General features: G+C 43.5%; 1 long non-coding RNA gene across 1 annotated transcript; it reads left to right on the plus strand.

The window, feature by feature from the left end:
• Nucleotides 1–12,575: 12,575 nt before the first annotated feature.
• On the plus strand, nucleotides 12,576–13,743 carry LOC137473432 (uncharacterized). The gene is made up of 2 exons (XR_010998791.1): nucleotides 12,576–12,803; nucleotides 12,947–13,743. It is a non-coding gene; the product is annotated as an uncharacterized lncRNA (long non-coding RNA).
• The last annotated feature ends 5,671 nt before the right edge of the window (nucleotides 13,744–19,414 follow it).

Consider the following 19,414-nt stretch of genomic DNA (forward strand, 5'->3'; position numbering starts at 1 on the left):
TTTTTTTTTGGCAATTGATAGATCAACCACCACAAAAACGATGAATAATCTAATGAAAAGTAGCAAGACCTCTGTAAATTGCATTACATAGCTATAAAGCTTTCTTAGTCTTTCAGGCTATAAATTGGTGATATCCTGGTCATTTTGGAGTCGTGAAGTTCCTATTGTTTCTTGAGAGTTTTAGAAAAATTCCCATTTTTTCAGCATATATTTTACTTTAGGAAAAACACATTTTTGTCACAAAGGTTGCTACAACTATGCAAGTGAAACATAATTTGCATTCAGTCCACTGTAGGAGTTAAGTGGGTAAAGCATAACAAGTATAAGCAAGACCTGGCGGAGGGTGTTAAAAGTGATACAAACACCTTTTGTGCTGTTTGTTTAGTAGGTGAATCATTAGGGAAAATTCAAGAGCTTTTTTTTCATTTAACATGGGAAAGAGTAGCTAGTGTTGATTCCAGTTGCCAGACAGTTCTGGTGTTTTTGGAAAAGCTGGGGTAGAGTTAAAAGTTACTGATTTGCAAGCTGTTGACAATCTGTGTAGAACTTTTTATTAGGGAAGAACATATTGAGAAATAACATTTGTGTTGGAGCTCTACGATAAATAAATCCTCTGTATCCCTGAAGTGGCCCCTGTTTGGTTGGTGTATTGCAGATGTGGTTGTTTTTTGGAGTGTGATGAAGGTTTTCATTACCTTTTTTTACCCCCTTCAGTTCCTTATCTTTTCTTGTTTTTTATCCCAATTCAATTAAAAGAAAGCTTTCAAACATATCACGGTTTATTTTTCATTCAATCAGAATGTAAAAATCTTTGTTCTTCTCTAAGCAAATTGTTCAGTCACAGACTACTTGAAACATATGGAATTGTGCTTATTAGGCATGTTCCATGCAAAACAGAATCTAGAGAATCTTATACCAAAACACGTGAAGATTTCCAGTGTTTTGTTCATGAGAATGAACCAGGGATAGAATTGAGGTTCATCTTCACATCTCTAGTAACATGTAATTGCCTACATAAAAAGCAGTCATTATGAGCTTTGTGTTCTGGAGGAAGGACTAGATTCTTCTGGGATACAATTTATCCAAATGATTTTCTTTCTACTTTGAAGAAACTGTATTTTAGAAATGTGTGTTTCTCTCTGATGTTCAAGGATGTCTGTACAGTTGAGATTTCCACTTGAGACAGAGGAGGCCTACTCTGAATGAGCTGCAGACAGTGCAGCACAGAACAGACAGGACTGGGGAGCATGTAAGGAAAAGACTGCAGCTACCCCAGCAAGGCTCTCCTCCAGCCCCTGGACAGCTCTGCCTACAGGCAGTGCTGTTATTTTCAGTATTGCTTTTCAACATACTGAACACAGCTCGAGTGTAACGCAGCCCGCTGACATGGGCAGCAGTAATTCCATTGGCTGACAAATTGGGTTAGTCTGGCCTAAATTGTAAGTGTAGGTAGGACACAGAGAAAATGAAGCAAAGGAGACAGATGGAGACAGATAAAGGGAAGAGGGAAAAAGGTGATAGAAGTGATGGAGGATGGTGGGGAGAGGGCTTTGGAGTGTTGTTCCAGACTGCTACTTTTGAGATGGGTTATTAAATTCCATTTGACTTCTATGGTTGCTGGCATTTAGTTCTCATGCCTAAGTGCCACGGTTTGTTTTGCATGTGTTGTACTTGATGGATCTGATACTTGGTTCACTTCGCAAATCACTGACATTTCAGGCTTCTTGTTTCTTGTAGTAAAACTGACCCTGAGATTAGGGACTAAATAATAAGGTTGTGGACTACAGCACTGATGTAGAACCACAAGGCTGACATGTTAACAAAACCCAGGTGCTGTATTTTAATGAATGGTAATCACGGTGAAACAGGGGAGTATATGGTGAATTTGGAGAGCATATGGTTTAAAACAGAAGTGGAAGAGTTGAATAAATGAAATACTGAGAGATGCCCAGTACATTGCATACCTTTTGTTCAATGGCAGCTGGTAACAAGGTGATGAGTGCTGCAGCAGAGGGGTGGTTGGCAAGCTGTGCATTCAGTCAGCAGCAAATGAGCTGGAAATGATTAATGTGAAGAAGCACAGAGCACTGTAGCTCAAACACAGAGAGTTTAATTAATATCTGTGGCATTTGGCCCATGGGTTAGGGCTTCTTAGTCTTTTACTGTAGATCCTACTTTGATTTGTGTTTTTCTTAGTTGCTTGTGACATGGCCATAATGTTGTTGTAATTATAATAAATGAGAAGTGAGGCATTATAGTTCTACAAAAATGTAGAATAAGATGAATTTATGACAGAAATAAATATGTGAAGGATGAATGAGCTGAGTCAGAACTGTTGAGTCCAGGATCATCCTCCAAGCTTTTGTGTAAGAGCACAAGCACTGATGTGGTCTTGTACAGTTGTGTTCTCATGTTCTGTAGTTAAGTGCTAGTTTGGCTTTTAGCAGGACCAAGAACAGTATTAACCCCCTGTGACCGTTCTTTACTGCCATTTGAAGCAGTTCCAAGGTGAACTTACTTCAGAATGGTGTTTCCTGCAGTTTTCAAGACTAATCATGGAGCAAGTGCCCCTGCAGGTTGTGATGGGAAGCTTTGCTCAGACACCTCTGTCGTCACTGTGAGCACCTGAGGACACAATCTCAGTACTTGAGTTGTGCCGGCCAACAAGCAGAACAGCTAAGACCAAGGGGGCCGGTATGGTTTTATGAACAGCGGTGGCTGGGTGCGGCAGGGAATCTTCCTTTTAGTCACAATTCCAAAATGTTAAATATAAGGGTCTGAGAGTAAAAAAACCATAGTAAAATACCCTGCTAGATCAGTTCTGAACTAATGCTGTTCTTAGGATATTGAGATAATTCATTTACATAGGCTTTTGAACAACTCCTTAATTTTGATCCTCAACTTTGTTTGATTTGACTTCTTTTTTGCATTTTATTTTCTTTGTGGGCCTGGAGATAGTGGCTGAGGAGGTGGGAAGATGAGCAGACATGAAACTGGGCAGGGTTCCCGTAAATGCCATTGGAGTTTTGGCACAACCAGTGTGTTTCTCCAGCATGCTAAGATTCTTTCAAATTGGCATTTGCTTCCCTAAAGCTGTTCTGTCAGAAGAGTTTTGACCAACTCTGATATCTGCTGGACAAAGCACTCTTTTCCTGCAAGAGGATTTACTCTGGCTGCATGTGCAGCCTGAAAGCCTTGAAAGCAAGCTGCTATAGAGAGGACTGAAAATTCAGTTCTTCAGCCAAGAGGAAGGCATGCAGTGATTTTCTGTGGGGAAAGCGGGAAAGCTGGAAAACTGTGCTGTTTTGCCCAGTAGAATTATTCCTACTTGATAATTGGCAGGGAGAGAGAGACAGAGGAAGTGCTCATTTTATCTGCTTCTCGTTGTGATCTCCATCAGTTCCATTTCTCTTCTGTGTTCTCTTTGCTGCCTTCTTTCCCCTTAAAAAGACCCGAATATGAGAACAGAGGAGTGGGGGGATTTCTTGCATAAGAATATTGTCCTGTTTTTTAGTTTATCTCTAAAAGCTTATACTTTTGGCCTTTACAGTTGGATAAATAAAAATCTGTATGTCCGTAGAGAAGAGGTACAGTAAGTTCATTTTTATAGAGACAACCTTACAGAAGAGGAGAGTAGCCTGGGCAGGGAGAGGCAGAAATAATGCACGTAAATGTAGGAAAGAGCTGACAAATGGTATTTCTCAATGAATGGGCTGATCCTGTGATAAAAACTTTGAACAGTAACCCCTAAGGAAATCAATTCCCAAAAGGCTGCATAATCCTCAAGACCAGCTCCAGTCCTCCTTTGTCTCTAATTGTATTGACGACAGCTGGCAGTCCCAACTTTCTGGCAATTGATCTCCCCACTGCATATTTATTGAGAGGTTTCTTGTTGTAGTGTTGACCATACATTAACAAGAAGTGTGGATAATAGTAAAAACCCTTTGGTCCTGATAGATGTTTTCTTGGTAACAGAGCTTGTGCTGACAGTGTACGCACAACAGAATGAAACTTAACGTTTTTGAATCAAAATAAAGCATTAGTTAAATGGAAGAATTGAGTCTGTGATCTCTATTCAGTTCCCGATTCAAAACCGGATTGTCATGGTGATTTTGCTAGATGGTAGCAAATAGAAGCAAAGGACGTGGAGAAGACTAAGTAGCAACTGTATCCTCTTTCCCCCCTCACATAACATCCCGTGCTCTCCCTTCTGTGGTCTTTCATATATTTACGCAGACAGCTTGGAAACAACATCCCTTTGCATCAGGGGCACTTGCATGCAAACGTGGCCAAGACTGTCTCAAACTTCCAAATAATCCTTGGCATGCCAGGCTCCAGGCAGCTTTTGGAAGCACTTACTGTGCGTAGGTTCCAGGCAGATCATTGAGCACACTCTGGGTATTTGTACCTGCTCTAAGTGTAGGCACCGTCTCTGTGCTGTATGAATGGATGCCCAGAAGCAGAGGTTGAGAAGCTGAGCAATAGCTTACCTAGAGAAGAATTTCTCTTCCTGGCGTGCAGCAAAGAAGACACCTGCTATTCAAAGCTCTTCGCGGGGCTCCAGGTAAACCAGGCAGAGTCTGCAGCTGCCAGCCGCTGTCAGCGGCATCCCAGGAAGGCTCCTCTTGCTCCGGCCCCAGTCACTGAGCTCCACCGGTGCAGTCACATCCCATTTGTACCCAGCCTGTCCTTTCAGAGCGAGCAGCCAGCTGGAACGAGTCTAACCTCTGCTCGGCACACCGTTCCAAATGCAGCTTCCTTCCTGGACCCGGGCATTACGGCGGGGAGCCGCCAGGCTCCGGCAGAAAGGCTGCGAGAACTCTGGAATCAGCCCAGAAGCCGCCGCTCGCGGTCCTGCCGCCGGCGCCGCGCTCCCGAGTGCCGGAGTCAGCCTCCGCCTCCGCGGATCTCCGGGAGCAGCGAGGCGGCTTCGCCGGGCTCTGATTGGCAGCAGCGGCCGGTTCCTGCCGCTAATCAGCCCGCGGACTTGCACGGACGCGGAGCTGCTCTGATGTCATTGCGGCCGAGGGGGGGATGCCGGCGAGGCCGCCGCGGCGGAGGCTGGTTCGGAGATGAGCCGCGTTCCTCTCCCACCGCCCTGATCCATTCCGTGCTCCGCGAGGATTTGCGTGGTCTGTCATCGTGCGGCTGGAACACCTCCCCTCCCGCCCGCCCGAAATGCTGGAGGGAAGTGCCTCTTCCAGCTCCCGGTTGTACACCTGGAGCCTGCAGTGCAAAGCCCCGGAGAAAGGAGAAGTTGACAGAATAATTTTATTGACAGGAGGATGCTTGTGCCCCCAGCGCCCCCCATCACCCCTCACCGTCTCCAGATGCTAAAAAAAAGAGGCTTAACAAAATCCCAGCACTGGAAGATTTTTTGGGTTCCTACTCTTGTTGGGTCGCTGATAAGATGACCTGGTACAGTGAAAGGTGGGTTTTAGCGTGTGACCAAAATGAAGCAGGGGTCACCCAGCAAGTTTGTTACAGACGATCTCCCTGGCACCAGCAAATATTCAGTGCTCGGAGGTGAAAAGTATTTTCTTGCTGTATGTGACACAAGTTCCACCTATTTGTTGCATAAGTTCTTATTAAAATCCTTTATGTCATCCAGCTGGAGACGAAACCTACCTCCACAGCCAAGAAACATGATTGCTACGTGACTTCAAATTATATTACAGAAGCAAAACTAAACACTTGCTATATTGAAACAATTAGATTTTATTCCAATCTAATTTTCAATTTTTGCCAGCTTGACATCTTTCACTCCAAAAGTGTTCTTTGTACAATACACCTTGGAATTGAAATTCGGCCAATTCCGTGCAGCAAATGTGAGGAGAAAATAGTTTTGTTCAAGGAGACTGGAACAAACGCGTTCTGAGATGATGAATGACGCTGTAAACTCAGATTTGAATCGTAGGAGGGTCAGCTCAACCTTTCGTGTTTCCAAAGCAGTGTAAATAAATGGTGTTCCCTGCAGTTCCCCATTTACATCCTTCAGCTGGGACTTTCTACATGAAGAGCTGTTTGCTCTCTGAGAATATCCAAGTTTCGAAGATGGTAGAGATTCCTAACTGGGGACTAATTGTTTCCTTCTGGCTAAATGGGAAACAGAGGGGAAAATTAAGATTCAAACTACATCTGAGTAATTTCCTGCAATTTCTAATTACAGAGCACTTGCTGGGAGATCTTTCAAAAATGCCTTGCACCTATAGCCTGGCTCTGGATTTGGGATTTGTTTTCCAAAGACTGTTGTGAATGCTGGGCTGGGGGATCCCCCTGCAGCTGGGTGGTGAGCAGGTGCCTCCTTGCATCCTGTGTGAAGGTCAGAGCTTCAGCCAGGCTGTCAACTAAAAGGGCCAAATTGAGTTACAAGTTGGGAAGAGTCTCTTCCCAACACATGGAAATGTTCTGGTACAGTTTGTCCAAAACCTGCCAGAGCTTCCATTGCTGATCTGATGTGGTGAAAAGAAAAAGTCCAGCTGTTTGTTGCTCTTGGTACTGCTATCCTTGGCTCCTGGCTGCACTTGGAGACTGCAGAGGTGCTGTGAGCAGGAGGGTTTGGCTGAGGGACAGCTGTGCTGCTCCAGATGTGGCGGGAGCAGTGCTCTGGCCCTGGAAGCCATGGCTGCCGATGCTCCCGGGTGGGCCAGGGGCCAAGTGATTGCACAAACTGTTGAGAGTGTGTTTGAAATCAGATGCTCAAGTCACTCTTTGAACTGAAATCCTTGGCTTAAGCCCTGCTGTGCTGGGTGAATTCACCATGAAGGAGCAGGGCTGTGGGTTCACGCTGCCCCCGGAGCTGTTTGCTCTGCTGGTGGTTCATTTTAAGTGCAGGATCAGGAGAATGACTGTGCCAGGGTCTGCCCTTGTGAGAAACATGTGGGAATCTGTTGGTAGGATTGCTCCAACTCTCTGTAGCAGAAAGAGCACACCAACCCTTGGGAGACAAGAGTACTGTTGGAATTTTCACTTCCTCTCCTTTGGGTAGTGGAGAGCAGTGAACTCTTCCAGCTCGGTCACACATGCACTCGAGTTACCTGGAATGTCCTTCTGGTCATGATAGAATTCTCCAGCTCTGCTTGAGGGGAAAATAGGCAAGAAAGAAAACAGGACAGCAAGAAACAGAAATGAAGTGTGGATGGAGAGAAACAAGAAAATAAGATAAATCCTCATAATAAAATACTCTATTAATGAGGCAGCACACTTATGCTGAGATCCTTGCCCCAGGGTACAAGTTTTCCTGGCTCTTAACCTGCAGCACAGATTTTGCACTGGGTGCTGTACATTATTCTGTACCTCTTATCCTCATGTGGTTTATTTCCTCCCTGTACAGGCAGGCAATCACAACAGCTTATTCTACTTATTTTGGTAGCACAAAACCTAGAGCTGGAACCTACCACTGCTTTGCCCAAAACTTTCTGAAAAACGTGACTTTCTGGTTTCTGAACTGTGGGTTTGACAGTGGTTGGGTTTTGGTGGGGTTGTTTTAGGTTTGTTGTTGAGCTTTGTTGGTCAGGTGAAAGTCAGTGTTGCTGTGTTCTGTCCAATCTTCTTGCAGCTCACACACCTATCACTGCAATGTCTGTACACATTTTTCAAGTATTCGCCTTCACACCAGCAGATGTGGAACACACAATTCCTGCAGTTCTCTGGTTAGAAACATAGAATGCCAGATCCATTTAGGTTGGAATAGACCTTTAAGGTTATGGAGTCCAACTAGTAACCCAGCACTGCCAAGCCTACCACTAAATCATGTTCCTAAGTATGATGCAGAGCAAGCAAATCCTCTCAGAAATCAGTGTGTGAACACATGGTATCTCCCTGGTTCACTCTTCCAGACTGTCTGAAAACTTTCACAGGAATATCTGGATTGATGTTGTGCTGCTCCTATGTTGAGTTTCTGTGGTCTGGCCAGTCTCCCCACCTGTTATTCCAGTGCTCTGAGGACACTGGAATAGGCACTCCCAACTTCTCCTCTCAAACAGCCCCTGGCAGCACTAAGGCCATGCTTCAAAGCTGACTGCAGTACACAGAACCTTTTCTTTCAGCTGAAGACACATTTATGGCCTTTACTGAAAAAAAAGATGGCTTTTGACACTGAAGTTCATAATGATTTAAGAGAAAAAAAAAAAAAAAAAAAACCTCTTCCTGGCAGAACCAGCTTTTTCCTGAGCTGTGGAGATTCCTTCTGACCCTGCCTGTAATGAAACAGCAGTGTGTCTTATTAGACACACAGAGCAGTTCCTCAGATGCTGTAAATTGTCAAAACCTCCCTTGATTTCAGAGGAACTATGGCAACTTATAAGAGTTACAGATTAGTCTTAATTCTCCAGCAGCAGTTTGAGATTTGCAGAACTTAATTACACTCGCATCAAAAGTGAAGAAACAAAGGCGTACCAGAATGTGGTTTGGGTTTCTTTGAGTATTCATATATTTCATTAAGAAAAGTCTATTTTGTTGTCTTGATGTCTCAGTAAATTGTTAGGGTTTTTCATCTGAATATTTTTGCTCTGGCTCAAAATGTGTTAGAGGTTTTACAGAATCAGAAATGTAGGGATGAAATATGGATACACTTGGAGCTGAGTTTCATGCATTAGACCTCAGTGAAGGCATTCATGTCTTGTACTGGCAGTGCCTGCCTTGTCCTGGGTTATTCTTGTTTCCCAGATGTCAGAGGAGAACAGGCTGCTCGTGGTCCATTTAAGCCTGAAGTGCTGATTTGCAACAACACTGACAGCAAAAATGCTGCTCAGTCCTCAGGTAAAATTAAAAAATGTAAAAAATAGCTGTATTGCCTGACTGATGGCTTTCTCCAGCTGTACAATCTCTTTTCCAGCTTCTATTATCCTCTTTTTATGTCTGGACACACTTGCACAGATGATAAGGCAAATCAGTGCATACCAGTTCTGTAATGACCTTTATCTTATGCTTTTATTCCTCTGTAAGGTAACTTTGATAGCCTAGTGTGGCTTTGTTCCTGCATGGCTTTGGATGTATCGGTTTCAGAGAGTGTGCTGGTAGAAACTGCTGTGGAAATACCTGTTAAACCAACTTACATTCATTAACATCTCTCATTAGAGCTGCTCCACATACCTCTAATTCCATTGCTGTTTTATGTCTTAGGTGCTTACTCAGCTATGAGAATATAAACTGCAGTGTTTCAAGTTCTCTTATTGAGATACCATCACAGCAAGAAGTGAGTTTGTGCTTAATCCACAGCCTGATCTTTGTCAGCACTTCCCACGGGACACTGAGCCAATGGTTCATGATGTGTGAGAGAGATGGATGTCTTTGTGTATCCATGAAGCCTTCTGGGCCCTGTCCCACAGTTTCCTAACCGAATCCTTCCCAGGTTCTGCTTTGGCCTGAAGCAGCAGACAGCTCCTGGGAAGTACAAGGGGGCAGACTGGGGCTTAGAGAGAGAAGAGCTTTTTCCCAGGCCACACTTCAATGTAGCAGGAGAGACTAAAGCAGTGAGCAGGCTTAAGCTTTGCTCAGCCCCCTTGGGTTTGTTGTTTGTGCCTGTAACGTGTGACACTGTAAGAGCTGTGTCCCCTTTGCTCTGTTTTCATGATGACTCTTCTTGTGATCTCCCTGCTGGTAAGCAAGTCAGTCTAGTTTTGTAAATGCTTGCAAAAACAAGACTAAGATCAGGTGCAGGTCCCATTCACCCAGCTGTCTCACCCAGCAAAGCTGGCTGCTGCCCCCCTGCATTGCAGACTGTCACAGAACCAGATCTAGGAGCTTTGGTAGTGCCCCCATTTCCCCTTTCTGTGAAAGCCCAGGGAATCATTTGCTGTGTGACTCACAAAGAGACCTCTGTGCTTTACCTGAGGCCACCACAGGGTTTCTGTGGTGCCCAGTGCTGCAGACAGAAGTGGGGTCAGCCCGCTGTGCATCTCTCCCAGCCCCAGTTCAGGCTGGGCCAGGGGCTGGTTTGGGTGGTAACACATTTTGTACAGCACTGCTCACAGCACCTGCAAGGGGCTCCTGACAGGGCTGGGCAGGGCTCTGCTGTTCCCTGCAGGAACTTCAGCAGAGCCATTCCAGCTCCTGCTGATCCCCAGCCAAGCCTGCACCAAAATGCTGACTGATGATTTCCATGGGCTGGGACAATTATCTCTGTGTGACACCAGCATTCTGCTGCCCTGTCTGAGCTGTAGCAGGGCTGCTAAGGTGGGAAGGGGAAAGGGGGCTGCTAATAGAGAGCAATGCAGGCCAGCTGCTGGCAAAGCAATCATCATAAAGAGTGCAATCTGTAAAATGGAGTGATAGCTTACAAATCTCAAACCCAAGCATTTTGTCTTTGGTTATTAAAAACAAAGGGGCTTGAACTCTGTTTGATGTATTAAGTGATTATTTTTTAAAAGAAATTTGGAGTTAGTCAAACTGGAATGATTCATAAAGTAGCTTAATTAGACCAGAGCTCCAGTGGGAGTCCCCTTTAACATGTCTACAGAGACTCTTTTCATACTCTGATGCACCTCTGAATTCAAGGTGAAACCAGGAATGGTAGTTTCAAAGGAGGAGCTACAAAGAACATTTATCTTTCTCATTTTGCTCTCTGTCCTTGCCATCTAGATATCAAGCTTCCATCGCATTCTAAGGATGACTTTTTGCCAGGTTAGCTCACACAAGCAGAGCTTTTTATACCCCATCATTTAAAAGGTAAAAAACCCTCAAAGTGAGAAATCCATTAGTAACGCACTCCCAAACCAGTGTTCTGGAATTGCTGTAATAAATGGATCCTGTTGTGCAGTGTTTTGTTTCACCTCCTAGCAATTTTTAGAAAATTTTAAGTCATCCTATTATAATTTGTTTTCCTTTATCTTGTGCTATAGGAGGAGGCCTCATGCTTAATGCTCCCGTAGGGTGGGAAATCCTGAAATGGGAAATGGAAGTGTGCCCTCAGGTCTATTTTTAGACTGGTGTGACTAGGCTGTGCTTCAAAGTAAAATGAAAAAAAAAAAAAAAAAAACACACAGACCTGGGTTCAGCAAAAGGGAGGCTAAAGACTTGAAAATGCCCTAGTCTGACAAGGGAACCAAGATCATGATGTTATATTCACTTTGAACTGGCCTTCTCTGGAGATGTGAATTCTTTCTGCAACATCTGCTAGATGTTAATAAGCTAAAGAAATGCTTGTAATGTCTCACTGCTATTGATTCCCTTTGCTTGAGGCAGGAATTGCTTATGGACTTGGATCACTAACCCTAAAATATCAGGATGGTGGCAGAAGGAATGGTTGGGTTTTTTTGTTTTGAGTGTGCAATACAGTTTGGTATCAACAATGCCCAGTGATCACTGCTCTCCATCCATCTTTTGACTGAGGTTTCTTTTTAAAATACATTTTCCTCATGGAAAGAAAACAAAGGTGACTGAACTAAAATGAGCAATATAAAACATGGATGGAATAATCCATGAGCACTCCAAGCGAATAACAACTTGATACTTAACCATTGTTCTTCTTTGTCATGCTCATTCCTACTTGACTTGTGGCACTAATGTTCAGCAGGCTACACTTGAAAATATCTGTAATGATATCTTGGAGATGCATCTTTGCTCTCTGAAGACTTTGGAGCACTTTAGAAATAATATTCCAAATACTGTTTGCCTATTCATACCCAGTGATGTGGCTGCTGCCTTGTGTGCACTTGGGTTTAAGTTGTGTTTATTTGTTGTTTCTAAGTGTGACAGAAGTGCTGACACACTTGGAGCAGGGCTTCTGTAAACTGAAATTATCACAGAAAGGCTAAATACCAGTAATGGAGATCTCTGTTACAATTTGAGGGGTAGGCTTGAAAGAAATAAATGAAACTATGAGAGGACAGTAGGTTGGTTTCGCCTGGTGGCATAAAGCTTTTATGTTCAAGAGAAGTGTTTTAGGAAAGTAGATGCTGTGCTGAAAGAATTGATAGGGCCAAAGAGCAGCGGCGTGCGTGTTGCTGTTGTAAATCTGTTACACCCTGGGCTCCCCTAGATGGCAATGTTGTATAACTGATGGTTTTAAGCTGTGTCTTCGGGGTCTGCCAATTCTTCTGTGCTGATGTGCTTTAAGGAAAATTGCTCTTACAGTAAATGTGATGGTGCATTTCCCTTCAGTCAGGCTGTGACTAATACACACAATGATGCACGCCAAACCACATAACAGAGCCTTGTTAGACATGAAGGAAATTAATTTTGTAGATTACCTAATTGTAGGTTGTTGAGCATGGGCTGTTACACTCCAACCCGTTTGGCTCTTGCAAAAGTGTCACAGCAGCGAGCACTGAGCAGTGTCAGTCAGCACTGGGCAGGGGAGCAGTGAGTGCTGCAGCTGAAACCCTGCACTCACTCCATCCTGCTGTACAGGGATGGCACACCAAACATTGCCCTGAAACTGCTTCTTCAGGCACGGGGCAGGGTGGGAAAGGACGCACTGCCTGGCAGTCCTAAAGGCTGGGGTCATTAAATAAAACCTTTTTTTATTGGTTTTTTTAATTGCCTATTTTGCTGTCTTTGCCGTGAGGTTTCTTCTGGTTTTCCTATTGATGTCCACAGTCACACATCAGCATAGTGTTTGGAATGAGATTAAACGAGGAACATGGGATTAACCTTATCCCTTGTGCACAGCTGGTTCAGTGTATAGTGTCTGGCTGATGACATGTATTCAAATTTGTGTGCATATCATGTTTTCCTGTGTCATTTTTAGAAGGACAGAAAAGCTGCGTTCCTGCTATAGAACCTTGGTTTTTCTGCTTCTGAAACAAAGTTAAACAGGTGGGAATCCTGTGGAGCTTTTTTTCATGGTGAGGTTCTGAAAGGTGAGTCTTGCTTGTTGAAGACTATCAATTTTCTCAATAATCTGAAAAGCATTTCAATGTTTTTGTGCTTGGCTTAGCAGAAAAAAAAATTGAACATCACATCAGCTTTGAGCACATTCTAACCTTCAGAATTTTTAACCAAGTATTCTTCAGGGCAAACACAATTCTGCACAATGGTACAAAAGCTTCCACGGGAGTCTCCTGTTATTTCAGAACTTCTATTGTGGCATTTGGAAAATGTGAAGACAGTCTGGTTCCATGGATAGAAAAAAAGGGAAAATGTGAGAAAAGGGAACCTAGATAATTTGGAAAAAAAATCCAAATCTGGGATAGTAGAAGGAAAAACAAATAAACAAAGAAAAACACACCAAAAAAACCCCAAACCAACTAAACAATTTTTTTTTAAAAATACAACAAACTGATCACAGAAAGAAACAAAAAAAAAAAACCCAAACTTCCCCCCACATCAACTTGTTCAAGTGCTTGAACAAGATTAGAGAGCAGCATAAAAGCAGGTATTTTATAGAAATGATGTATCAAAGAATGAACAAGAATGAAGAAGAAAATGCTTTTAAACTTTAAGGAGGAACATTTATTTCAGAAACCTGAGCCTGTTTCTCCACCAGTGCAGAACTAGTGAGCATCTTCAGGCAGAACACTGTGGGCAAATATGCACGCAGCATTCTTCAGTGCAGTGAAAATGGAGTATAGAAAGTATTCAAATGTTTAACACAATCATTTCCAGGGATTTGTACAGCATTTAGTCTTTTATGAAATGACAGACTGATAAAACTACTTCTGACAAGAGTTCTTAATGTACATTGGTAACTCTTGGGGATGTAATTGCAAGGGTGCAATCCTGCTTATTCTTGGGAAAAAAATCTGTTTTACTGGAGGGAATAGGATTACATTTCCACCAAGCAAAGAGTAGCTGGTGTGTACTAGGTGAATCTGCAACACAGCATAATGGTGGAAGAAAATACTTCATAAAAAATCAAAGTTATTGTTCAAGTTTTATTTGTTCCTACATCAGATTCCGGTAGAAAAAATTTCACTTCTCTCTGCTCTGAATGCACTGTGAACTTTGTGCAAGTCTTGTGAGTAAATAAAGCTTGTTTGCCTTGGAACTTCTTTGCAAAGGAAGTTTTCATCCTAGCTTAAGGCCAGATGTGATCAGGTGAGGAGCAGCCTCCAATTTTTCACAGGTAAGAGTGTGCCTACTCAGACATGCAGAAGCCTTCAAGTTAAAACCCACAATGCTTGGTATCTCACTGCTGTTAATGCTGAAGGAAAGCTGAAGGGAGCTGTAAAGAAATGTGAAAGTGTGGGGCTGTTTGTATGTTTTCATAGATCTATATATATGTATATACATAAGTATATACGTATACACACATATATATTTGTGTATGTATGGTTTATATATATATTTATATACATATATATACATATACAGATATACATGCAAATACATGTATGTATGTTTGTATGATTTTATATATGAATAAGGGGTTCTGACTGGAGGGTGCTGTACAGCAGTGCTTGCCTGCAGTGGAATTAAAGCTCACCCAGGGAGGAATGAGAAGTTCAGGGGGTTATGTGAACCGTGTACTGCTTTATTCTGCAGCAGTTTGAAAAAGCTCATTTTTAACTGGAGAGAAGCTTTGCTCATAGCAGAAATCAGAAGCAACAGAAAAGCTTTACCTGAGGTGCTGCTCAGCCACTTCCTTCCCCTCCCTTCCTCTCACCTCTCTTGCTTCTTAGGAGCAGTTATTCTTCTGTGCTCCCCTTTGGCCTCCTATACACCTGCCCCTGTATTTTCACTGTGTTTTTTTCTGTCTGTGCATTTGCCTCTCTGACTGAGATGATCAAAAGCAGAACAGGAATTACTGCAACATTCAGCTTCCCCAAAGAATCAGCTGCAGGGGGTGGAAAGGGGCTTAGGAGGTGTTCCAGCAGGAGCTCTGCTGTGGAACTTGTAGGAGGGGCAGAGTGTGAAGATTTATGAGAGTTCAGGTGAAGAAAAAGGGGTTCAGTGCTGTGCAGTTTGGGGCAGGATCTTCCCTGGGACACTGCTCAGTTGTGCCGGCAGCAGCTCTGATATCACAGGAGACAGGCTTGGAGTTTTGATAGGCAAGGCACTGGGAAACTTTTGGAGCCCTCCTGATGTTCCTGCCCAGCTCAGGAAATGTTCAGCAGCCAGAGCAGCGCTGGTGCTGATGTGCAGTGGAATTGGCTTCCAGAGCCCTGGTGACCTTGGGGATTTCTGGCAAAGCTGAAGGGGCTGCTGTAATCAAAGTGATGTTCAGGGTCAACCTTTTTGCCTTTGTTTCATTTAAAAGAGAAAAGCGTGAGCAATTCTTCTCCTCAAGTTATTCTAGTGGAAAAGCATGGCTGCTTTAAAGATAGAGCTCCTCACACTGGATATCCATGGATATTTTGCTACAGAATCATTTTCCTTTGTAATGAGAGAAAGTTATTTAGCCATTATCAGTAAACAGTGCATCTTAGAAAACTTGATGCTTTTCCTGACACTTTAATCTCTTTTTATATCCCAGAAAGCAAATAGCATCATGATTTTCCCCAAAGTATTAGTGAGATTTATTTTAAACCCACACAACCAAGCCTTGTAAACAGGTGTTAAGTCCTTTGGTGATGACTCTAAAGTAATGTTAATTTTTTTTTCCTGTCAAATAGCTCTTCATCTTACGCTAGGATTATATGACTTTCTCTACCTCATATAGGATTAAATTTTTAGCTGTCAGCAAGGTTTTTGGAAATGATTTGCACTTTTTGTAGTCAGAGTCCACATGTGACTTGTTCATTAGGTAAAGACCATCTCCCTAACAACAGGCTGGTGCAGGACACATCTTTAACTGCAGATTTTGAAGTGTGCCAATTGCAGCCGTGGACTGCTTGAGACAGTCTCTTAAGGCTGAAAATATTTAATAGCATTGGGCTTTTGTCTTCATTTCAGTGTCTGTTCTATAAGCTTGCTGTGCATGACTTAAAATATTAAACAATGACAGAAAAATTAACAGCTCTAGCAGTTAGTCGGATGATGGACAAACAGCAGTTTCAGTGAAAACGTTCAGTATTTTCTTTGGCATCACAGCCTGGAGAGGCTGGTGCCCTTTTGCTGCCCTGTGTAACAGCCAGAGGCATCTGTGTGCTGCTGCTGCTGCTGAGATGGAGACCCTCTGCAGGCTCTTTGCTGACTGTATTTCATTAGCTTTTATAAACCTCTTGCCTTCGATAACAGCAGATGAAACTCGGGCACAATGTCTCCCTCTGGGCCACAGACAGCTCCAGCTCGCAGTAACTCGGCGCTGGAGTTGTATAAAAGACAAATGATTCTGTCACCTGTCAGCAGCTACAACACATCGGGCGGCAGTGCCGGGTACTCAGAGCGGGAGCAGCGGGGCTGTTCCCCGTTCCTGCCGGCTCCCGAATTACCGCGGCTCGGCGGGGGCTCTGCGGGGCTCCGAGCCTGCTGCAGGGCCCTGCTTCCTGCTCGGCCTCAGCCCTGGGCTTCCTGTGCCCGGGCACACGGCGCCAGAAACAAAACCCGTGGTGCCAGAGGTTTTTCTGGGGTAGTTCAGGGGGGTACAACGTGTGATAAACTCATTGTTACCTTCTGCACTGTGAGTTTGTGTAGGGCAGAGCTGAACCCGAGCGGAGCACAGCGACCACGAGCACACCCAAACTTCTGCTTGCTTAGGAGCAGACTTTGTGATCTTACTCAAAGCAAAACAAGACGTGAGCCTTCCAGGCAGCTTGACACAGCAGCTCTCTGATGTTCTCCAGCGTCTGTTTATTCTCCTCCCAATGGTCTGTGTTGCACGTGGCACATTAGCACCGACTGAGAAGTGATTCTAGAAGGTGACAAGCCCTGATTATCCCTGCTCTAAGGAGTGAGAGAAACACTGTTCTCACAGTGTCTACCCCAGACAGACGTGTCTTATTTTACCCTCTAGAACTGATGCAGCTTGATTTATTTTCTAGCAAATGTTTTGGTTTGTTTTGTTGGCTTTTATTCTTTGGAAAACTTGCTAAGACTCCAGCACCTCACTACTACTTTTTCAGTCTAAGAATTTGATGCTAAAGGGCAGCCTACTGGGAAGTCATCTGTAATTTCCAAAAAGAAAGCAATGTTTCCATGTGTTTGTTGTCATGCTTTCTTTTTCAGACTGCAGAGCATTATTTCTTCCCACAAAAAAGAAATTAAAAATCCCCCAAAGTCTGTCATTTGAGTACAGGAGAGGTTTGTTTCCTTGAGTCTGTCTCTCTTGTTGTGGGAGGTCTCAGCTATTCAGGTTTCAGAGCTGAAACAACCTTGTTTAAGAGGTGTTGCCACCACGTTTGTGTGGGGTTGTAGTGGTTTGGGCTGGACAGAGGGAACTTTCCTCGTGGCAGCCTGTACGGTGCCATGATTTGCTGTGCTTAGGCCTAGGTGCCTGCCATGGTTAAATTCCAATAGGGGCCATGCCCAGATCAGGAAAACTGCCTGGATCCTGGGAGCTAGGAGTTAACTGATTTCACGCTGTCAGTCCTTAAGTTGTAGTTTGCAGAATTATACAAAAATGCTTCTGTGATTTATTGCACAGCTGCTTATCAGAAAAGGACAAATGTATTTCAGGCTTGCTAAGTAATGTATGCATAGAGCAGGCTGCTCTGTCAATGTCACATTAATTATCCAATAATATTGGACTTAATTCTTGGTATAAACTTAGATGTGCATTCCCTTGCATCATAATAAATCATGTACTAAGCCACACCTGTTACTGCAAAAATGTTTCTAGCAAAGCTTATCCCCCCAATTAGCTGAGAAATGAACAGGAAGACATTTCCTCTGTCCTCTGTTTATTTCCTCAGCTATTAGAAATTTATTTCATTCACTTGGTGTGGACAGACTTTGCTGTTTAATAAGCACCAACGTAGGATGGTTTTGTTGCAAAAGTAGCAGTCTAATTAGGAGATTCCAGTTTTTTGTTTCTGGCCTAGACTTCAGTCAAGAGATGAGCTGTAATCATTGCATCCAATTTCCCTGATCTTTATCAGGAATCTCTGCAGCTAACCTTACAATAACTGTTTCTGTTTTGGAAACCTCTGTTGAAATGAATCTTTCAGATTTTAATTCTTGTTAAAAAAAAAAAAAAACAAACCCTGAACAACAACAACAAATCATAAGAACCAAATCCTGTCTTCTGGGTATTTAGGCACTGAGAGAAAGCATCGTAACTTGCTGCTGCTCTGCTGGAACAAACGGTGAAAATTATCTTCATCTACTTTTGGTCTTTGTTTTATGCTTTGATTTTATGTCTGGGATTTATTTTCTTTTGCAATTGAAAACTAGTAAACCTAGTTACCATGTGACTCTCAAAAACCTGTTGCCTGTCAAAATATAATGGTACAAAATAAGATGGACAAGCCATTGCATCTGATGAATAGCAACAGGGAAAGGAAAACCAGGTTAGTGAAACAGAAGAGAAAAAAGGAGGAATCCTTTGTTTCCTGGCAACTTTCTCGCAGTACACTGCAGTCCAGGGATGCTTCTCTCTAAGTTCATTGGATGTGACAGTGATGTGAAATTTTACAGCTTGTGTCACAAGCTGTCCTTTTTGTTCAGACAGTCTAAAGCTCTACTCACGACAGCATGGGAAAGAAACCCAGGAGGTGATAGGGCTTCACTTGTAATTGGTGATTTTGCACTTGTTGTTGGTGTTAGTGATGAACAGCCCAGAGCTGCTATTGTAGATGCTGGGGTGGCTTTCCTGCTGCACTCTTTCTCCTTCAGTCAATAGGTACAGAGGGACCATGAGGGTACAAGTTTTAGCTCTCACTGTGTCTGGCCCCACACTTGTTTAAAGCCATCCAAATAATTTCCTGGTATCAGCAGGTGAATTTCAGGGGTTTACGAATAACATAAGACAGCAAAGGCTCTTGGGCAGTGCCTCCTGTCCACGTGGCTTTAGGTGCAATATCTGAGTCAGGGAAGTCACAGCTCAGATTATGTTTTGAAGAAAGACAAAAAAAGCAGCCAAAACACTAGACCACCACTCACAAATTAGACGATGAGGCTTTAAAAGTACACTGTGTTTGCTGTAGAATTCCTCTATTTTAAAAATATTTTCTAATGACCTCTTGACTTAGTCTCTGCAGGAAAACCTGCCAGGAGGACCCAGCTGACCACCCCGATGCTGCTTTCCAGAGCAGAACTTACTCCTTGAGCAGTGATGCCACCATGTCCTGTGTGCACCTACTCTTTCTGAGGTAAGCCCACAGGAAAGGACAGTGGCTGGAGGGCTGTGTTGTGTCCCGACTGAAGTCCTGCTCCCAAGGTCCTGGAAAATGGTTGATCAGGTTCAGGTAAGTTTTGTTGGCTTTCTCTGAGGTGATGTGTGGTGTGATGGTCATTGCACGCCGTGCCCTGTGGAGCAGAGCTCTCAGGGCTGACAACATCTTGTGCGCACTTTTCCTTCAGCTGGGGAAGCCCCCACAGCTGAAGAGTCCGGGTTGTTTGAGGCTGTGTGTGCATTATTGTCATGTGCTTCTCTTCTTTGGCATGGCTCTCACACAGTGAGAGACAGGATGTGATTAATGGGCAGACAGAT

The sequence above is a fragment of the Anomalospiza imberbis genome, chromosome 4, assembly GCF_031753505.1.
Source record: "Anomalospiza imberbis isolate Cuckoo-Finch-1a 21T00152 chromosome 4, ASM3175350v1, whole genome shotgun sequence".
Lineage (NCBI taxonomy): Eukaryota > Metazoa > Chordata > Aves > Passeriformes > Viduidae > Anomalospiza > Anomalospiza imberbis.